This window comes from Pelophylax lessonae (genome assembly GCF_965119305.1).
Source record: "Pelophylax lessonae genome assembly, chromosome: 1".
Lineage (NCBI taxonomy): Eukaryota > Metazoa > Chordata > Amphibia > Anura > Ranidae > Pelophylax > Pelophylax lessonae.
In genome coordinates this window covers 284,426,450-284,447,993 of record NC_138768.1, presented here as the reverse complement: position 1 = coordinate 284,447,993, position 21,544 = coordinate 284,426,450, and positions in this window count along the sequence as shown.

Below are 21,544 nucleotides of genomic sequence, written 5' to 3'. Positions count from 1 at the left end.
ATACTATATAGAAACACCCAAAAGTAGCATGTACATTGCAGTCTCACAAGCCTCAGGCATATCATGTGCTTTGGCATCACATGAAGGTGTACGTTTAGTAAACTGAGAAGTTTTCTCTCAGTTCAATTCTCGGCAGTTCTCAGAGAAAAAATATCTCCTCTGGCACCCAGTTTAGAAGGCGGAGAACTTCACTTCTCACAGGGTGATCAGAGGAGAAGTTTTTTCTCTGAGAACTGCCGTGATCTCTGTATAACTGGGTGGACTGCCTGTAATCTCACGAGAATTTGTGAGATTACAGGCACTGCTAAGTTTAAAAAGTGAAACTAAAGTTTAAAAGAACTCGTAATGACATGTTCTGACACATGAAAACATATATATACACACACACACACACATGCACAGTATATATACATACAGTATATAAATATATATATATATATATACACATACACACACACACACACACATATATATATATATATATATATACACACACATACATACAGTACATACATACATGCCAATCTGTATGCAATTGCACTGTGTGTTGGCAGATTGCACGCAGATTGTACACCAGACCACAGGCTATCGTTTGTGGTGTGTGGGTGTGGGGACAGTGGGAACAGTGATCAACACAGGGGTTCTGGCTTGTAGGATAGCTGGAGGAATCCTAGTAGTGTGTGGTAATTGCTAGACTGCTCCCCAACCCTTAGAGTGCATCAGATTGTATGTAAGATTTGTATCTGCCTGTGTGTGGTCAGCCAGCTGGATTGGACTGGAGTCTCCCTCTAGTGGTGACCGAAGGCAGTGCAGGCTGTGAAAGTATTGCAACCAATCTAATTACTTAAGCCCCGTACACACGTACCGATCGTCGGCCGAACGATCGGCCGTCTTTTGTCCCCGGGCTGTCATGTCCGCTGAAAAGTGCAAAAGACTGCACACGAATTTTGTCCGCAGACTGCAGAAGTGATGTCATGTGATGGTTAACTTTCCCTGTGTTTTTTCTTTTATGAGCATGCCCAGTCTTGCAAATCTGCTGTCTGTCGGCCGAATTCTGTACTGACTGGCGAACAATCGGCCGTTCTGGTGTCGGCATACAAACATTTTAATGCTTGCAGGACAGATTCTGTTCGGCCGAAAGTGCGCTGTCGGCTGTCGGAAGCATCATACTAACAAGCCTACATTTGGCCGATCGGTCGTCTGCCGAATCTTTTCTGCGACAATCGGTACGTGTGTACGAGCCTTTAGTAGGAATTTTCTTTATTTCCGTTATCCCCTTATACTGCCCAGTCACGATTCATCACGTCTCGTTTAGCTAGTCGCCGTGGGCGTGGTTGAATCGTGACAGATTGGTTTCCTCCCACACTCCAAAGACATGCTGGTAGGTTAATTGGATCCTGTATAAAAAATTGGCCCTGCTGTGTATGTATGTGAGTGATGCCTCGTACACACGTACCGATCGTCGGCCGTAAATATTCGGCCGACGACCGATCGGCCGATTGTATGCTTGTTAGTATGATGCTTTCGACAGCCGACAGCGCATTTTCGGCCGAACAGAATCTGTCCTGCAGGCATTAAAATTTTTGTTGGCCAACACCAGAACGGCCGATTGTTCGCCAGTCAGTACAGAATTCGGCCGACAAACAGCAGATTAGCAAGACTGGGCATGCTCAGAAAAGAAAAAACACACGGAAAGTTATTCATCACATGACATCACTTCTGCAGTCGGCTGTTGTTGGCCGACAAAATTCATGTGCAGTCTTTTGCAGTTTTCAGCGGACAGGACAGCCCTGGACAAAAGACGGCCGATCGGTACATGTGTACGAGGCATTAGGGACCTTAGATTGTAAGCTCCTTGAGGGCAGGGACTGATGTGAATGTGCAATGTATATGTAAAGCGCTGTGTAAATTGACTGTGCTATATAAGTACCTGAAATAAAAAAAAAAAAAAATATATATATATATATATACATACATACATACACACCAGTACATACAGTATATATATATATATATATATATATATATATATATATATATATATATATATATATACACAGATATATATGTGATTGTATAGTTAATGTGTTTCTAACCTGCTGTTGATGTATATTTCACTGCAGTAGGGAGAGTTTTTACTTTCACTTTTGGGCACTGGGACATTCACAGCAGAGACCTCCTATTTCTTCCTGCTATCTCCACCTCTGAGCTGGAGAAGTAGGAAGAGAAGATCTTCAAAGAGAAGCACAGTGATCAGGTGACATCATGTGTTTCTAAACTGGCCGTTTCTATTGCAGTGAATGCAAGCTGTTTGTGTACTGAGATGAGAAGAGAAGACTATGTTCTCCACTACTCTTCTCAGTATTTTAAACCTGCAATGCTCTGAGACAAGCCGTGATCATCCAGATCTCGGCTTATCTCAGTTTACTAAACGTACACCGAAATGAGAACTTAGACCATATTATTAGCAGAAATAAATAGCACTTTTGATGAATGTCAGAGCAATGTAATGTCTTTCAGTCTGACCTCTTGCTTAAAACCACATCATAGTAACAAATGGTACTTTTTTAGGAGAAATATTATAAGCCAAAAGAACACTAACTAATATACATTTTTATATATATATATATATATATATATATATATATTTATTAAACATTACATATTAGCATGTGTGTCATCAGTGGCGTACTCTAGAGTTTCCACTACAGCTTATTAGACAGTATAAATTAAATAATGCCACGCAATACAAAGTGCTCCAAATAAATATATAAATGTGCAAAATACAATCAGTAATTGATATAAATAATAAATGATCTAATTATTAATTATTTTACTGACAATCCATTATAAGATTAAAAGTGCAAAGCGTGCCATTGTGATCAACAATTAAATAAGTGAATAAATGTATAATTAAATATTAGGAAATTGGTGAAATATTTAAAAACATATGTTTAATGTGTAAACGTATTTCAAATAATATCATTTTCTTAAAATGCGATAAAAATGCTAGGTGATAATCTTTTTGTAATGGAAATTGCACTTCCCAAAGATTTTTATATATAGTCCATTATATAATGACAAAATAGTGCATCCAGTAGCAGCCACCGTGGTGACATTATATAGTGGACTATATATATAGAAATCTTTGGGAAGTGCAATTTCCTTTACAGAAGATTATCACCTAGCACTTTTATCACATTTTAAGAAAATGATATTATTTTAAATATGTTTACACATTGAACATATGTTTTTAAATATTTCACAAATTTCTTAATATTTATTTATTCATTTATTCACTTATTTAATTGTTGATCACAATGGCACGCTTTGCACTTTAAATTTTATGATGGATTGTAATTTAAATATTTATTAATTGAATCATTTATTATTTATATCTATCACTGAGTCCCCGTTCACACTAAGGCGACCTGTGAGGCGACCTGGTCGCCTCACAGGTCGCCGTAGGTCGCCTCCCATAGGGAAGCTGCGGACCCGTTCTAATAGGAGCGACACAAGTCGCACCGACTTAGAAAAAGGGTCCGGAGCTTCTTTGGGGCGACCAGGAGGCGACCGCCATAGACTTCAATGTTATGAAGTCCGTGGCGGCTGCTCCGAGGTCGCGGCGCACTGCTTGCACCGCGACCTCGGAGGTCGCGGTGCGAAGTAGCGTCGCTTGTATGTGAACGGGGCCTGATTGTATTTTGCACATTTATATATTTATTTGGAGCACTTTATATTGCGCGGCATTATTTAATTTATATAGTCATATACACTTAAGAGAGAGAGTGCTGTGCTCACTGCAATTCCCATAGAAAAGTGCTAGACCTGTTTAACTCGCAGGAACCACACTTTATTATTGCTGATTAGACAGTGCTGCACTATATAAGCCTTGTTTATATAGTCTGTAATCTAAATTTGTATTCTATATTTTATTTTCCAAAAAAGCGCACTAATATGAAATTAATGTAAATAAATCGTTTTTTTTTTTTTTCAGTTGTCAATGGATGGAGCTGTTTAAACATCACAAAAACATTTGATCCAGGCTTTTTTAAGGAACATAAGATAGTTTTAACCATATGTATACATGAAGGGTCATTTGCTAAAGAACCTGGGCTCTTGTGCTGTGCATTTTTCTGCATGTGTGTGCCTGCTGTTACACATTCCATCTTGACTTTACACATTAAAATGGCTGTGCTTTTGGAACAAACTCATTTCTATCTTCAATGCAAAAGAAAAATGTAAAAGGCATGATATTATATATCAGAATTTATTCAGGATGGGAGAGGCCCTGATGGTGGAGTGAAGATATGTACTTTAAATAAATGATGTATTATTTTACATACTTACAGTATATCACTTATAATGCCTATATTATTATACAGCACAACAAGAGGAACTAGTCACATCTGTCCCCACTCTAGTGAGTCAAATTCTCAACCATACACATACTGGGGCCATATTGATCAAAATGGAAGTTCTATAAAAATCTTATTTTGGACTGTGGAAAGAAACAAACCATAGACAGTAATTAGAACATGGTGTATTCACAAATGTTCACACCTCTCACCATGTTCTTGGAAAATCAACAACTACCTTGACATAATCCATTACAAATTAATTAGGTGACTATGTGGATATTAATGCGGGGGTATGGTCTTGACAGGAAGTTGTATGAATAAGTCATGAAAGTCTTCAACAACATAATATTTCAGTCTTGTTGGCAAAAGTTCCTTATTTTCTCTTTAGCTACTAGGACAGAAAAAGGAGAGAACACTTCCAAAAAAGGTCACAAACAGCAATAGAAATATGACAAAGGTTCTAGCCCTTACGCATACTATCCAAAATGACATAAAGGGTTTGCCTGGAATTTTAGGTTATGGTCCCATGTAATCATTGCCACTGAAATACCTATCTGTTGTAAACCCTAAATAAATGACAGTTAGTTTGCTCAAGCTTTAATATTTTCAAGTTTTAAAAAAATACAAATCCTATCAGTCTGACAGACTGGAAAATATTAATCAATAATATGATACTATTATATAAACGAACATATATAGCTAGAAAATGCATGCAAAAGTTAGAAAAAAAGGTCCAGATAGAGTCAGAAGATACAATGGATGCTTTGGATGCAGTAGGAGACAGTAATCATTTACACTAACAAAGTTGTGGGACCCTTTATACAACATTTATCAATGGCTTAAAATAATAATATAGGCCACATACACAGAGGAAGCAAAAATAAAATAGAGCACGCATGTGTGAACCTAAAGCTGGGTATATAGAAGAAGTTATTTTTGTTCAACCAGCGAGTTGAACAAATAAAACTCACAGATCCCTGCATCCACACAATTGATGTAGATGCATTATTGTATTCTGACAGCTGGGGCTCCCCCCATCAGAATACACTGATCAGCACTGCAGCCATTGGCTGCAAGCAATGATCAAATGCTGATTTTCTATTTTCTAGTAGGACCATTCAATAGAAGTCGGTTTTTAGACATCTTTAGTCATGAGAATTGCTTATGCACTCCGCAGCCCACAGATTTTGACTATATTGCTGCCTTTTTTTTATTGCTTCCTTTTTTATTTTCTGTCTACTGCCTTTTCTCATTGTCTATCAGAGGTATTGTGAATATAAAAACACTTGGGATAACCTTACATATATACTTAGACAAAAAGAGTGATGGCAGAAAAAGATGTTAAAATTACATTAACATGATGAAGCATTGCCATTTTAGTAAATTAGCATATACTTTAAGTGGAAAGCAATAGATTTACCATGTTTTCATGTCGTTTATGCCCCCATCATCTGAATGTTACATCTGAAATTGAGACTCATCAGATCAGGCAACAGTTTTCCAATCTTCTATTGTCCAATTTTGGTGAGCCTGTTCTCAGTTTACTGTTCTTAGCTGACAGGAGTGGCACCCGGTGTGATAGCCCGTCTGCTTCAAGGTTCGATGTGTTGTGCATTTAGAAATTGTATTCTGCATACCTTAGTTGTATTGAGTGGTTATTTAAATTACTGTTGCTTTATATCATCTTAAACTAGCCTGGCCATTCTCCTCTGACTTCTGACATCAACAAGGCATTTTCGTCCACACAACTGGCGTTCACTGGATATTTTCTCTTTTTTGGACCATTCTCTGTAAACCCTAGAGATGGTTGTGCATGAAAGTCCCAGTAGATCAACAGTTTTTGAAATACTCAGCCCAGCCCTTCTGGCACCAACAACCATGCCATGTTCAAAGTAACTTAAATCCACTTTCTTCCCCATTCTGATGCTCGATTTGAATTTCAGTCATCTTCATCATGTCTAGATGCCTAAATGTATTGCATTGCTGCCATGTGATTGGCTGATTAGCAATTTGTGTTACCAAGCAATGGAACAGGTGTAGATATATTTATTTTATTCCCACCCTCAGGTGAGTATATTGATGTTTATTTGGACTGCTGCTGCAGTAACTAGACATGTTGTCCTACATGCAAATAGATATGTGAAACCACAGCACTGTCCCAATCTGGCGTTATGAGCTACCAATCTGCATAAAAATGCTTGCCTTTCTAAAATTCTTAGACTAAATGTAACAAGAGAAGATACATGATAATAAACAAAGAAAAAGTGAATATAAGTTCAACAAGTGTCCATATACTGGTGAAGTGTCAATAGTTGAATACATTTTCATAAAGTGCAATCCATGCTGATGTTAACTTGGTCAACTTGTGCCATTAGTGAGCATATAATGCAATTCTGTGCCATGCTCCCCTCCTTATGTGCCCCCACTCACCGATTCCCGATGGGTAAATCCCCTCTTAGATATATGAGAAATCCTCTGGGTGTCTGGTGAGCGATTCCAATTTCTCTATACCCTTCAGTGGGGCAGTATATAGCTCAGGTGGGTATTATGTAAAGAAGATCAGAAAGTACCCATAGCGAAATTCTATTTTTTTTTTAAAACACGTTAAAACCAACATATATCGCACTCACATGTAATGCTTTCATAAACAGGCAACAAATGTCGGTTTAGAATCATATATTCGGGATTTGCGTTCCGTACGCAGGAAGTGATATCACCAGACGTTCCGACTAATGCATTTCGCTCCTCCACGGAAGCGTCATCAGAGGTTGTCACTAACGGCACAAGTTAACCAAGTTAACATCAGCATGGACTGCACTTATGAAGATTTATTTAACTATTGACACTTCACCAGTATATGGACACTTGTTGAACTTATAAAAACTTTTTATTGTTAATTTTTCTTTTTATAAATCTTCTCTTGTTGCATTTAGTCTATGAAGTTTAGGAAGGCTAGCATTTTTTTTTTGCAGATTGGTAGCTCATAACACCACATTGGGATAGCACTGTGGTTTCACATATAATTGGTGTACCTAACAAAGTGGCCGGTGAGTGTATATAAAAAGCTAGATAAAGACAATTGATAAATGGTTGTCATTTAACATGAGCAAAAGCATGACCATACCCACATTTCAGCTTGTTTAGTTTAGTGTAGCCAGAGCAATCTATATTGGTTACTGGCTGCTAGGTTTGAACAATTAGATCCCTAGGATGAGCTTACTTTTACAGTACATGTGCACTTACGCTGCTCAATATATGTTAGTGGATATCCCCACAGGAGTAACATGTTATCTCTGTTTGTTCTGTCTTACCCGAAAATTCAAAAAGGGGAAACTACTGTATAGTAGCATCAAAAACAGCATTATTGTGTGGAAACCTCTAAATTCACAAGACATACATGCTGTCTTCCAATGCAGATAGAACCCAGATTAGCTTGGTGGAAGATTACATAATTTTGTGTTCTACAGAATCATCACTCACTAGGATCCTTATTTACTAAAGTGTGCAGTGAAATTCATCTGTGTTCGCTTCAAATATCTAGTGATGGGAACTTGATGCTCCTCAACATTTCCCTTCACATGGATGCATTTTAAAGTGAACACAGATTCTCATAACTACATTTTACACTTTAATGAATCAGGCCCATGGAGTTTACAGACTACAGGCAACAAGGTGGCTTTAGGCAGTGGGGTGGCATGCTACGCTCCAGTTATGCCTGAATGAAACAAAAAGCCTTAGCATGTGAGCTAAATCCCATGTATGTGACTATAAATAAAGTCATTACAGCTGCATGAAAAGCTAAACATATTCTTCTATTAAAAATAGGTATGATGCAACTTCCAGGTCCCATTTCAGCTGTAGTATATTTAGATCCTGGAACACTTGCCTGATTCACTAGCAACATAAACTTGTGTGTTCACATCAGCTTCGCGAAAATGTCAGTGGATCAAACACGTACCAAAGAAATTCCCAAGAAACACAAGTTAATTCTCAGTATGATATCCAGTATCAAGCATAGAATCAGCCATAAATAACAGTTTTATGCTCCAACCAGTCTTTGGTCACATGTGTATTTTAAGTGAAACTATATGTGTGCATATTGTGTCAATGAAGACCTGTAAATCTCAGGTTCTCCCCGACTTTGTGTCATGCCCTCTCCTCAGCATTCAGAGGTCATTGGTTTCATATTGGATAATTATAACCATGTGGGTTGTCATAGTACAACTAACAGAAAACAGGAGCCAAGGACCATATTATGCAGTCATAGATTACAAAATAGATTTATTTTTACAACAAAAAAGAATATTTGCAAAGTGTGTTTCATTAGGGTTGGTTAAAACCATAACTCCTGAGTGAATCTGATATGCAGGACTGTGACATAAACATTTAAAATGTTTATTTCTTATCTAATAACTCTTTATCTATCTTTGTAAATATCTATTGTTTTCCATTAAAAATATTCAAAGTGGAACAGGCAGGCTTTATAATACAAAAGAAACCTTCTATGTCAGTATCAAAACACTGTTATCTACACACAGCTCAGTATAAATTTCAGTATCTGCCGAAATAAATGGACTCCTGTACATGCGCAAGTGTAACGTCTTCTCAGCCCAGCCACTGAAAATTACCAAAGACCAAAATCTGGAAGAAGAGTGCCGAAGACGTGAGCAGGACACCATATTGCTGGAGTGGAGGTAGGTATAGATCCACTGGAGGAAAAGTAGACACGGGCCACATGAACAGGCACTTGGGATGTTTTAAAGGCAAATAGACTGTTCACTGTGCTAGAGTATTGTTTTTGTTTTGTAGAGGTTTTTTTTTTTTTTTTTTAAATCATAATTAGCTAGGTGGATGCTAGTTCCCTGTCTAGGATTGAGAACTGAGTGATCAAAGATCACTGATCGCTCAGTTCTCAGTGCTCTGTGAACTGGTGACTGTCACTGGCTCACTGCTAAGCCCCCCGCGCTTACTGGAGCACTGGGCTGTGGAGGGGGTGGGAGCGGCTGGCTCTCGCTAAGAGGCTGAGCCGGGTGCCAGTCTAGACATCTGGGTGGATACCGACCATATGGTCACGATCTTTTTCCAGGCTGGACCGGCTCTGTTGCATCAGCTGACAGCCGGCTTCAGCCCAATGTCTGCTGAAATTGGGTCACAGGAGTGCAGTTCGTTCTTTGGCTGTACTTCTCCTTTTAAGTAAGTCAACCTCTCTGTCCCCCATGTATAAAACTGTTGCTTGAGGAAAATGTATTGCTATAACCAACCAATTGGGTCTTTCCTCTACATATAAAATTAAATCTAAGCTCACAAGCAAAAATTGTAGTATACTGCAGCTTATCAGTCCTTAGATGAGGTGTCTGGATAATTTTTCTGTTTTTCAAACCTTTTTTCCTTTTATTTTGCATCCTTTGATCCTGCAAATAACACATGTCCGGTGGGTACACTGACTTCTCTACTGTATCCAAGGTTGGAGCCATGGTTGTCACCCAGGCAAAATTTCAATTATTATATCTTCCTCTCCTAAAAAGATAAGGAAAGTTCACAGCAGGTGACAAGGATGCTGCATTTCTGTAAAGATTAACAGGTATGCTCTGTACCTACTAAAAATGTTCTTAAACTGTAAAAAAAAAGAAAATAAATGAGGCCACCACATTTAAGAACTGGTAAGCTGCAGTATATTACATTTTTGTTCTTAGGTTTTTTAAAATATTACTGGATATTTTCTTTAGACAGCTTTCCAAAAAAATCTCAGATTTCAGCTAACTGGCAGCACCTGCATGGAAACAACCAAAATTCAAATATTTCCCAGGTAGCACAACTGATCTTTTAACAGCCTGTGCCAGTAAGAAGGAACAAGATAGATAAATACAATTTACAGCCAGGAATACGGATTTTAACCGTATATTAGGAGGACCAGATGTCTCTCATTCTCAGGGATATTCACCAATCTGGAAGGGCTGTCACCAGATGAAAAATGATCCTGATGTGGCTCTGGACATGGAATCCTTTTCCTGTGTTTGTCAAAGACCACAGCTGATTTACTGCTGGCAAATAGGCTACATACCTATTCTAAATATTAATAGATAGCATTATATGGTCCTGTTTCATCAAGCTGTAATGGCACTTAAGGCATGCTGAAATTGCATGAATAAATTACTGATATGTCACTTTAGCTTGCTTAATGCACATTTTAAGGTGCCTAAAGTGCTATTGCAGCTTAATAAATCAAGGTCTGTGTCTGTTACATTTAAAGTTCCCATAACTGACCACAATTGTCCTCTACTGATCTATTCAGAGTGTGAAAAACTCCCAGCATCCAATGTTATAGATAGCCTTATTTTTTAACTAGGAAAGCCTATCATTATCAGGCTCATGGATTGTGCTACTTACGTGCCCACTACCTTCCAGTCAAAAGAAAAGGCAGATTTGACGCAGAAGAACCCCCTATCACTGAGATTTCAATATCACCACCTCCCAGACACTTAGCAGTACAGACTGGTATATCTTCTGTATTTTGCAGACCCTTTCCTCTTGGAACACCTTTCCTCTTGCTTATAGGCATAATAGTGAAAAAATAAGATAGTCTGGTGCGCTAAAATTAAATGCTATCACTATTAAGTGATAAGGACCACAAACATAACAACCTGTGATAGTGATAATATAATATAACAATGTGTGTAGCACAGGTGCTACCTACAAAAAATGAAAAAAGGTGACTGTGAAATACCCCCAAAAGGGTATATTAACAACCAATATAACCAATAACACAATGTGCACAGATGTCACAATATAGTAAAATATTGACTATAGTGATTCCCATAAACGAATAAAAGTAAACGTGAGATGTCCCAAAAAAAAGGGAGTGTGATAAAATTACAGTGAATAGTGTCCCAAATTGAATGTCCAAAACCCTAAGGTACTGGATAAACGAAAAGCACTGATGTCTTCAAGTGATGAAATGGAGTTGCATAGTGAATATTCCAAAAGAAAACGTGTCTAATGCTTATATCGTGAATCCCACCACCTTTAGGGTTTGCTTCTTACCAGCAGGTGGAAATATAAGGGCAAAAACAGCCACCCCCAAGAGTGATGACTCCCTGTGCAGTAGGAGGGATATTGCGCTTCTTCGCACTCCATGAAAGAGATACCAAAATAGCCTCTTACAAGATGGATGCCGTTCTGAAGCTTATGTCTGCCCCTATAAGGGTCTCCCCTGGTTTGTCACAATGGGACAACGCTCATGTCCCTTGTCGGTGATCTTTGGTGGTTTTCTATGCTCCTTTAACTTGATTCCCAGAAATTCTCATGTAATTCCTGTGTTCCTGGGATAGTATCGTCTCTGGTACATCACTGAATTATACAACTTCTGGTTTGTTTTGATACATCCACATGAAAACCTGGATTTCAGCTGCTTTCTAAAGCGCTTCTCTTTCTTGCATCAATGACACGTCTCTGACTGGTCGCAACTGCTGAAAAGCTTATCCTCAAGATCTTCAACTTAACTCAGCACAGTCACTGTCCCTCGAATAGGCATAATAGGTATCAGGCATTTAGAGGTAATTGCACTGCATGGAGACACCAGCCAGTATTTTGAAGGCACTAGGCTGTTCAGGAGAAAGAAAAAAGGACAACAACACAATCATTAAATTGTGGAAGCAGGTTAGCTAAATAGCTGGCATGCATTTTTGAAGTTCATTAATTTCTAGTACCTAATACAGCAATAAATAGCTGTAAAATATTAAAAATGAATTGGTCCTGGTATGTAGGACTAGTAGTCATACGTCATAGTACCTGCATTGTGCTCCTGCTGTGTAATCTAGTTGCAGTATAGTGATAGTAATTTGGAAATAATATGTTACTATAGGATAAAGATTTGTAAAAACTATGTTAAACTGAAAGAAAAATACAGAAATGAGAAAAGATGATGTGCCAAAAAAGTAAATATCTGGTAAGAAAGCTGTAGCAAGGGAATGTCAGAGTACTATTCTGCAGCAGGATCAGATAAAGAACAGGAGAAACAGAGGCTGTGAGGCCCTTGAGAGGTAATCCAGTGACATCCCGGTAATGTGCATCAAGAATAGCAATGCGAAGAAAAAAGCAGCAGATCATCAACTAAAAGCACAAAACATGTAGTAGTGATAAACAGGACTGCCATTAGAAATCAATGAGCCCTATACAGCCTCCCTGACAGGCCCAAACACCCCTCCCTATTTTCAATTGGATACGCAGAGAATAAGATTGTTAGGAGTGGTAAAATTGTGCTTACAGAGGTAAGGGCTTAAAACTTGAGCCTGCATACAGAGTGCATGTATCAGGTGTATAAAATGTAAATAGTGCAGGACTCAGGGAAGGGTAGCATACAGACTACATAAAAACATTTCCATAAACACACAATTTTTTTTATTAATGTAGGTGCAATATTTCAATTTGGCAAATGGTGCAATTGCGGTTAAAGTACAGTAATGAAAATGGTATTATTAGTAGTAATCAGCATGGATTCATGAAAAATCGTTCTTGCCAAACCAATCTATTAACCTTCTACGATGAAGTGAGCTGCCACCTAGATAAAGCAAAGCCTGTGGATGTGGTGTATCTGGACTTTGCAAAGGCCTTTGACACCGTTCCCCACAAACGCTTACTGTTCAAACTAAGGAAGGTAGGTATGGACCATAAGGTGAGTACCTGGATAGAGAACTAGCTCCAGGGGAGAGTCCAGAGGGTGATGATTAATGGGGAATACTCGGATTGGGCGGGTGTGGAAAGTGGGGTCCCCCAGGGTTCTGTCCTGGGGCCAATCTTGTTTAATTTATTTATAAATGATCTAGAGGAGGGGATATTGAGTACAATCTCAGTATTTACAGATGATACTAAACTAGGCATGCCAATATCTTCTATGCAGGATGTGGAAACCTTACAAGCAGACCTGAACAAAATAATGGGGTGGGCAACTACATGGCAGATGAGGTTTAATGTTGAAAAATGTAAAGTAATGCACTTGGGGGCCAGAAACCAGAAAGCAAGCTACTCACTAGGGGGGGAACCTCTGGGTGAGTCTAGGATGGAAAAGGACCTGGGGGTACTGGTAGACAACAGGCTTGGCAGTGGCATGCAATGCCAAGCCGCTGAAAGCAAAGCCAACAGAATACTGGGATGCATAAAAAAGGGGATTCACTCCAGAAATAAGGAGATTATTCTCCCACTCTACAAGACTCTGGTCCGGCCACATCTGGAGTATGCTGTCCAGTTCTGGGCACCGGTCCTCAGGAAGGATGTGCTGGAACTGGAAAGAGTCCAGAGAAGGGCAACAAAAATAATTAGGGGAATGGAGGACATCAGCTATGAGGAAAGACTACAAGCACTGAACTTATTCTCTCTGGAGAAGAGACGATTGAGGGGGGATATGATATCAATGTACAAATAATGTACTGGTGACCCTAGCATAAGGAACAAACTATTCAGAGAAAGGAGATACAATAAGACACGTGGCCACTCACTAAAACTAGAGGAAAAGCGGTTTAACCTTAAAGTGCGTAAGGGGTTCTTCACTGTAAGAGCGGTAAGGATGTGGAATTCTCTTCCACAAGCAGTCGTATCAGCAGGGAGCATTGATAGTTTCAAAAAACTATTAGATGGGCACCTTAAAGACCACAACATACAGGGGTATACAATGTACGGTTAACAGCAAACACACACCCACATCATAGGCTGAACTGGATGGACGGATGTCTTTTTTCAACCTCACTAACTATGTAACTATGTACAGCCCAGTATATGGAGTGCATTGGTCAGCATTACATAGAGTGGAACTGCAGTTACATGGTACTTTCCATAATATGCAAGTCTGCTCACCTGCCTGTTTGATCTCTTCCAGTGATCACAGCTGTCGTTTCCCCCTCCAGCAGCTCCATCTTAACCAGTCTGGTCTGGTAAATTCTTTTAAAATCAGGTAGGGATTTTGGGTCAAATGTCCCTTATGTAATCTGAATTTAGGTAAGGCTGGTGTGTAGGGATGGGGAACCAGGTTTCTGGCTAATAGGCTAGTGGGTTTATCTCCAATAGTATAGTATCTATGTCATGACCAACGTATGCGCTTTTCCGCCTTAGTGGTAAGGCTTAAATTTAAAGTCATTCTAGCTATGTCTATTTTATCTCTGATAGCTATTTGCAGAGATGCTCGTTGTTTAGACAATAGATTATTCAAAGCCATCTCTTGTTGTGCGATCGTACTATCACAGTCTTGTTTGATCCTGGCCGCCACCTGTATAAACGTATCGCTTATGGCCCGCCCAGTTGATAATAGGGGATGTAGCCAAGGACAAATCCTCGTGAAAAAATGCACACAGCTCCATCTTCTTCCACAGTTTAGATAGGGATAACCGGACCAGAGAATGATCAGACCATGGAGTAGATAGAATTTTAGCTGAATTCCCACATGGTACCAATTTGGAGCTTATAAATATATGATCTATCCATGAATATGTATTGTGTACATGGGAATAGTAGGTGTAATCTCTGATGGAGGGATTATCCTCCCTCCAAGCATTGATTGGGTCATAATTATGAAGCAACTGCGCAAGTTTACTACCCTTTTTGGGTACATGTTTGATTATAGACTTAACCAGTTGCCAACTGCCGCAAGTACATATACTGCGGTGGTCAGCCCCTCACAGGCAGAGTGACGTATATATACGTCACTAGCCTGCGAGGCTCTGGGGAGCGAGCGCACGCCGCCGGTGGCGCGCTCCCGCTCCCGCACGGTCGCGAACCCCCCGCGCGTGTGACCGGCGGACCCGATGTCCGCCAGTCACTCAGCGATCATCGGGGGAGAGGGAGAAAGGCAGGCGGCTAGTGTAAACAAGCCGCCTGTCATTCTCCCCTGTGTAGAAACAATGATCATACGGTTCTACTATGTAGGACCGTTGATCATTGTTCCCACAGCTCAAGCCACAGCCAATCACAGTTAGAATCACGCCCCTAGGGACACACACAGCCCCTCCCTCTCAAATAAAGTTAACCCCTTCACTGCCAATGTAATTTTACAGTAACAGTGAATATGTATAGCACTGATTACTGTAGAAATGTCACTGGTAACCCCAAAAGTGTCAAAAATGTCAGTCAAGGGTCCGATCTGTCCGCCGCAATGTCGCAGTACCGCAAAAAAAATCGCAGATCGCCGCCATTACGCGTTAAAAAAAAATTACAAAAATCTTTCCCTTTGTTAGTAAACGCGATAACTTTTGCGCAAACCAATCAAAATACGCTTTTTTTGATTTTTTTTTACCAAACATATATAGCATAAGACAAATTGGCCGAAAATGTTAAAAAATTTTGATTTTTACATTTTTTTGGGGGAATTTCACATAAAAATGTGAAAAATATTGTTATTTTTGCAAAATTTACGCTCTTTTTTCGTTTATAGCGCATGATCAAAAAATCGCACAGGTGATCAAATACCACCAAAAGAAAGCTCTGTTTGTGGGAAAAAAAGGACATCAAATTAGTTTAGGTACAGTGTAGCACGACCGCGCAATAGTCCGTTAAAGTCAAGCAGTGCCGAATTGCAAAATACCCCCTGGTCTTTCAGCAGCCAAATCCTCCGGGGCTTAAGTGGTTAATAGGGATTGATTTATCTAGCACCTGATCTAAGGGTAAGTTACTGTCACCCCCCAGGATCCCCTGTAAATAAGGTATTTTCAACAATAAAGTTACAAAAGGAGACTCACTGTACATTATATAATCTTTTTACAAGACGGATTACATCTTTTTACAGTGACTTTAACCAAGGTTTATTTTTGGGATACAGATGTGATAATGCTGACTCCTGAGCTGACAGGGGCGAGGGGGAAGGAAGACAGGGGACACAGAAACTTTTTTAAAAACATTTTATTGTTTTATTCCAGGTTTTTTAGAACATAGAGAGAGGTAAATGACACAGCACAAGCACTGTGCTGTCTATAATACTTTAAAAGATCAGGATATTTTTGTTTTTTATTTTAGGGTTACAACCACTTTAAAGGAGTTGTAAAGGCAGAAGGTTTTTTTTTTTTAAGATAAAAAGCCTTCTGTGTGCCTCAGCCCCCCTAATACTTATCTGAGCCCTATCTGTATCCAGCGATGTCCACGAGTCCCTCAGCCGTCTGGGACTTTCCCACCTGATTGGCTGAGACACAGCAGCTGTGCCATTGGCTCCCACTGCTGTCATTCAAAGTCAGTTAGCCAATCAGGAGGGGGGGTGGGCCAAACAGCAATAAATCTGCAGCTCGACTCGGGTGCCCCTATAGCAAGCTGCTTGTTGTAGGGGCACTTGACAGGAGGTAGGGGCTAGGAGCAGCATAGAGGGACCCAAGAGGAGGAGGATCTGGGCTGCTCTGTACAAAACCAACTGCACATAGGAGGTATGTATAACATGTTTGTTATTAAAAAAAAAACGAGACTTTGCAATCACACTATTATAGTCATTGTATATACCGTAAATAAATAAATAAGACATCCCCTGAAAATAAGCCCTAGTGTCATGTGTTTTTTGTAGCCCGGTCCTATTTTCGGGGGAAACACGGTAGGATTGTGTTTAAAGTAGCTGTTGGGGTAGCTGGCATAGAAAGGAAAAAAGTATAAATCACAAGTGTGAACTGAGCCCTAAAGTGAACCTGTGGACAGGCTTTTATTCAAGTACAGCATTTAAATATTCTTGCAAAGCATTACATGACCTTAAAAACCCTAAAAAGCCCTCATTGACCTCTGTAGCTGCAGAAACTCTGGAGCAATTCATCATCAAAGTTCACAGCAGAAGCACTGAAGTCATTCAAGTTCTTTTTTCAGCAGTTCAGCTCACCCTACTACCACTCCCAGAGCTCGTGTTCTGTATTATTTTTAAAGATTTTAAGGCTAAAAGATTTCCAAGTCACTGTTGGGAATGGGGAGTCAAGTTGATCTGAGCTGGTTAAAACAGTTATTTCAGAGCTTCTGGTTATTTTATTGTTCATCCACTGCCTTTTAATGTGCATTCATGTAAAGTTTTTTTTTTTTCTTTAATCTAGCCATAGATGGCTTGATTTTTCTTGTTCAACCTCCGGGCTAAACGAGACAAAATTAATAGTTTCCTCTATCCATGCCAAGTAGCATGGATGAAGGAATCTACACTGCTGACTATTGTATTTAAGCAGCCACAATACCCGTGGCTGCTTGAATACCCAAACAGTGACTACATCTGATTGGATACAGTCACTGTTCTGCCAACAGTTTTCCACCTGGCTCCTTCAATTGTTCAATCACTCTTTGTCGAGCAGGTCAATATTGACAGGACCACCCTCAACTCTGATTCAGCAGGAATCGACTGGAATTTGAGCTTTGTATGGGCAGCTTCATTTTGGATAGAGTGTAGGAAGTTAGACCATCAGTCATTTTTTTATTGCTGATTAGCTTCTTTCCTTTGAATGACCTTTACCACCAAGACAGAATGTGAGGGAATTTACATAATTTTGTAACTACAGGGTAAATAATCCAGTAAGGGTAGATGCTCCTATGTCCCCTCTCTCTCTCTTCCTGTTGCATCTCCAGGGCAGGAAGTGAAGTAAAATCTCCTCAAATGAACACAAACAGCAAAAGATAATTTGATATAGGTTTAAACCTTTCCTTACTCTATTCAAAACTCAAAAAACAAAATGTTAAGGCTACATATACACTTTATTATAATTTAAACACTTAAATATCAATTGCCTGGTCACATATTGATGTTTAAAAATATCACATATTTTAATGCAAATTTAATGGAGAAGAATCTGATAAACAATCTCTTATAATGTCTAGCTTATGAAAACAGAAATTGACAAAAAACGTGCCTGCCTTTTAAATCTCATAGTTGCTAACTATCCACGATATCCAAGGAATGTCTCCGACTGATATTTCTTTAACAGTGCAATGTCCCTGCTTTTCATTAGTGGTTTACTACACCGTGAAACACCTCATTTACTGTACATTCACTGTTTGTCATCTGTTTATGTGTTCAGGGCTTAAGCATTTATAATGCAAGAAAAGAATTATGTTTCAATGCAACCAATATGTCATTACAAGGTATGTCCTGTTCCTTGACCCACGTTACATTATTGGGCACAAAAGGTTTAAAGTGTATCTAAATCCAAAACAATTAGAGTGGTGAGGGGTTGGTTCCCCTGCCAGGTTTCCAAAAGCCAATGCCACACATCCTACTCCATATAAAGGGTGCTCAACTAATGGTGGCACTGTAAAAAGTCAAATAAAGAAGTAAAGCCAGCACACCACAGTTTACTGAAGTTCATTGCAGAACCATGTTTTGGGGACACAGAGGTCCCTTTTATCAATGTGACAGATTTTGGTGTGCCTTACTTGTTGCCTTACTTTTTTGTTAGGTTCTTATTGCTGTCTGTGTCTCTGTTAGGGAGGTTAAGGCTTTATGTTTGTCCTAGTAACTACTGCCACCGGGAGGGAAAGTGAGTAAAACCCCTACATTTTGAGTAATCATCAGAACAGGAATCAGTTTTTCATTTCAATTGGGTGGAACTTTAATACATTTAGTACTATAATGTAAAACTCATGGAACATCATCATAGTCAACTGCGTTTATAACTTCTATGACACAAAGACCCATCTCCCTCTGGGGGTTTGCACGTGTGTGCCTTGTGTTTCCATGGGCCACTGGCACAGCTCCCGGGACAGACACATCCCTGGCAACCCTCAATTTGCAATACCGCATGATGAATCTGGAGCTGACTTAAATGCACCTTGCATCCACTCCTGGAGAAGTGGAGTGAATTCTACGAAATGCACACATCAAGATTTTTTAGATGCATATAATAATGCAACCAATATTATAAGTCCCAATTTTTTATATATAAAAAGTCCACCCTCATGCGGTTCTAAATAGTGTTCAAAATAATATACAAAAAATTAATATAATCCAGTGACTTCAGTGACCACCACCTCTAGCTGGAATGTTTGCTCACCTCCAAGTAATGACCCCACCACAGAGTCTCAATTGCCTGTTTGTATGTCTCTCTGGATACGATGAGGATACTCCTCCACAAGACGTTCCTGGACCAAACTGGACTCTTCTAGGAATCTCAATCATTCGTGTTTGGCCAAAAAATAATAAGGGGAAACCATAGTGCTCTCTGCTTTGAATAATTTATTAAAACTACACACAGGGATTAAAATACTCATATAACAATGTGATACAAAGGCCTATCATCATCTCTTCAGGCTGATACATTAAACGAAAAAAAACGTCCTGAATAGCGGCTCGTTCCACCTGTACGCGTTACGCTCCCTGATCAGCATATTCTTCATCAGGGAGTGCATACTTAGAATCTCACGACAGTGGAATTTTTAGATACAAAAAATTGGGACTTATAAAATCGGTTATCAGGCACAAACTGTCTGTGGGGCTCACTGGGCATTTGCCCGGTGGGCCAGGCCACATGTCTTAACATTCCCTAGCTTGTGTAACGCTCCTGCGTTTCATGTATGGTGTGGATTTTCAGCTGCAGAAATATTCCACTTCAGTAGTCATGTAAGAGAGATGCTGAGATACCATTCCCAACCTCAATGACTCATCATGTGTGGAAGGTCTTAATTCAGATAGTAAATACACACACTCAACAAGCTGGTTCCTAGAGTGACTTCATGTATGAAGTAACACAGTGATGAAGATTTAAGAGACAGGTTGAGTGGAGGTGGTAGGTGACAGACACTTGAAGGTAAGACAGTAGCAGATGGATGCAGGTAGGTTTAGCAATCATGTATGGTAGCAGATGACAGAGTAGCAGGTGGACATACAAGAGTGATCAACCCAGTGCAGGAATAAGTAGCAGTAGTCTTAAGAGCTAGCAATCTAGATATGCAGATGTGATAAATAGTCTTTACTATGCAGAGCTAGATAGTGTAAGCTTAGTATAAGTTTATAGAGGGTTCCCCTGCGGGGTACTTAGCACTAATAGCAATACAGCCGAAGGTTGGTTCAGGAGGAGCGGATGATCCGGAAGCGGGATGCAGGGATCAGCGCAGCGAGGTTCCGTCAGCGAAGTATGCTTGCAAGCACGAAAGCTTCAAGCCAAGTTAGCATCCAGGTAAGGGTGTTTGAACGAACACATGTGAGTGAGAACCGGCGATTTAAATAGCCATCTAGTCCGGCGCTGAGTGATGACAGCTTCAGTCTTAAAGGTGTATGCGCACCTTTCCAAAAGAGAATGGTGGGGCGCATACACTTGTGAAAAGAGTAATTTAGGGTACCAAAGGTACCGGAACATTACAATACCCCCCCCTTAAGGCCGGCTCCTGAAGGCCTCTGGAGCTGGTTTGTCTGGGTATCTCGCATGAAAATTGCGGATTAATCTAGGGGCATGTATTTCAGAGGTGTTTAGCCAGGTGTCGTCTTGGGGCCCATAGTTCTTCCATCTAACCAAGTACTGAAGTCTTCTTCTGTAGATACGAGAATCCAGAATCTCTTTTATCTCGTATTCTTCTCCACCTTCAACTTGTACAGGAGGCGGAGGTGGAATATTAGGCCTTATTCCTTGGTTCGGAACATGGGGCTTCAGTAGCGACACATGGAAAATGGGATGGATTTTTAGGTCTATTGGCAATGTAAGCTGTACTGCAGCTTTTCCAATAAGTTTTTTGATTGGGAAAGGTCCCAAGAACAGAGGTCCAAGCTTTTTGCTAGGGATCTTCAGTCTTAAATTTTTTGTTGAGAGCCAAACGAGGTCCCCGATAGTGTACTGTGGAGAAGGTCTTCTGCGAAGATCATAGTACTTCTTTTGTTGACTGTGAGCGTGTGCAATGGTAGTATTTAATAAACCCAGAGAATCCTTTATTTGGGTAAGATAATCTGAGGCTACTGGGTTGTTTGAAGGAAGGATGCGTGGTGGAAGAATAGAGGGATGAAACCCATAGTTCAAGTAGAACGGACTCTGCTTGGTTGTACTGTGGGTTGCGTTGTTGTAGGCAAATTCTGCCAGAGGGAGAAGATCCACCCAATCATCCTGTTGGTAAGAAGTGTAACAACGTAAATACTGCTCGATGCATTGGTTGACTCTTTCAGTCTGTCCGTTGGTCTGCGGATGGTAAGGAGAAGTGAGCTTCCGCTCGATCCGTAGTATGTGACATAGTTCTTGCCAGAACTTAGAAATAAATTGGGATCCACGGTAAGACAG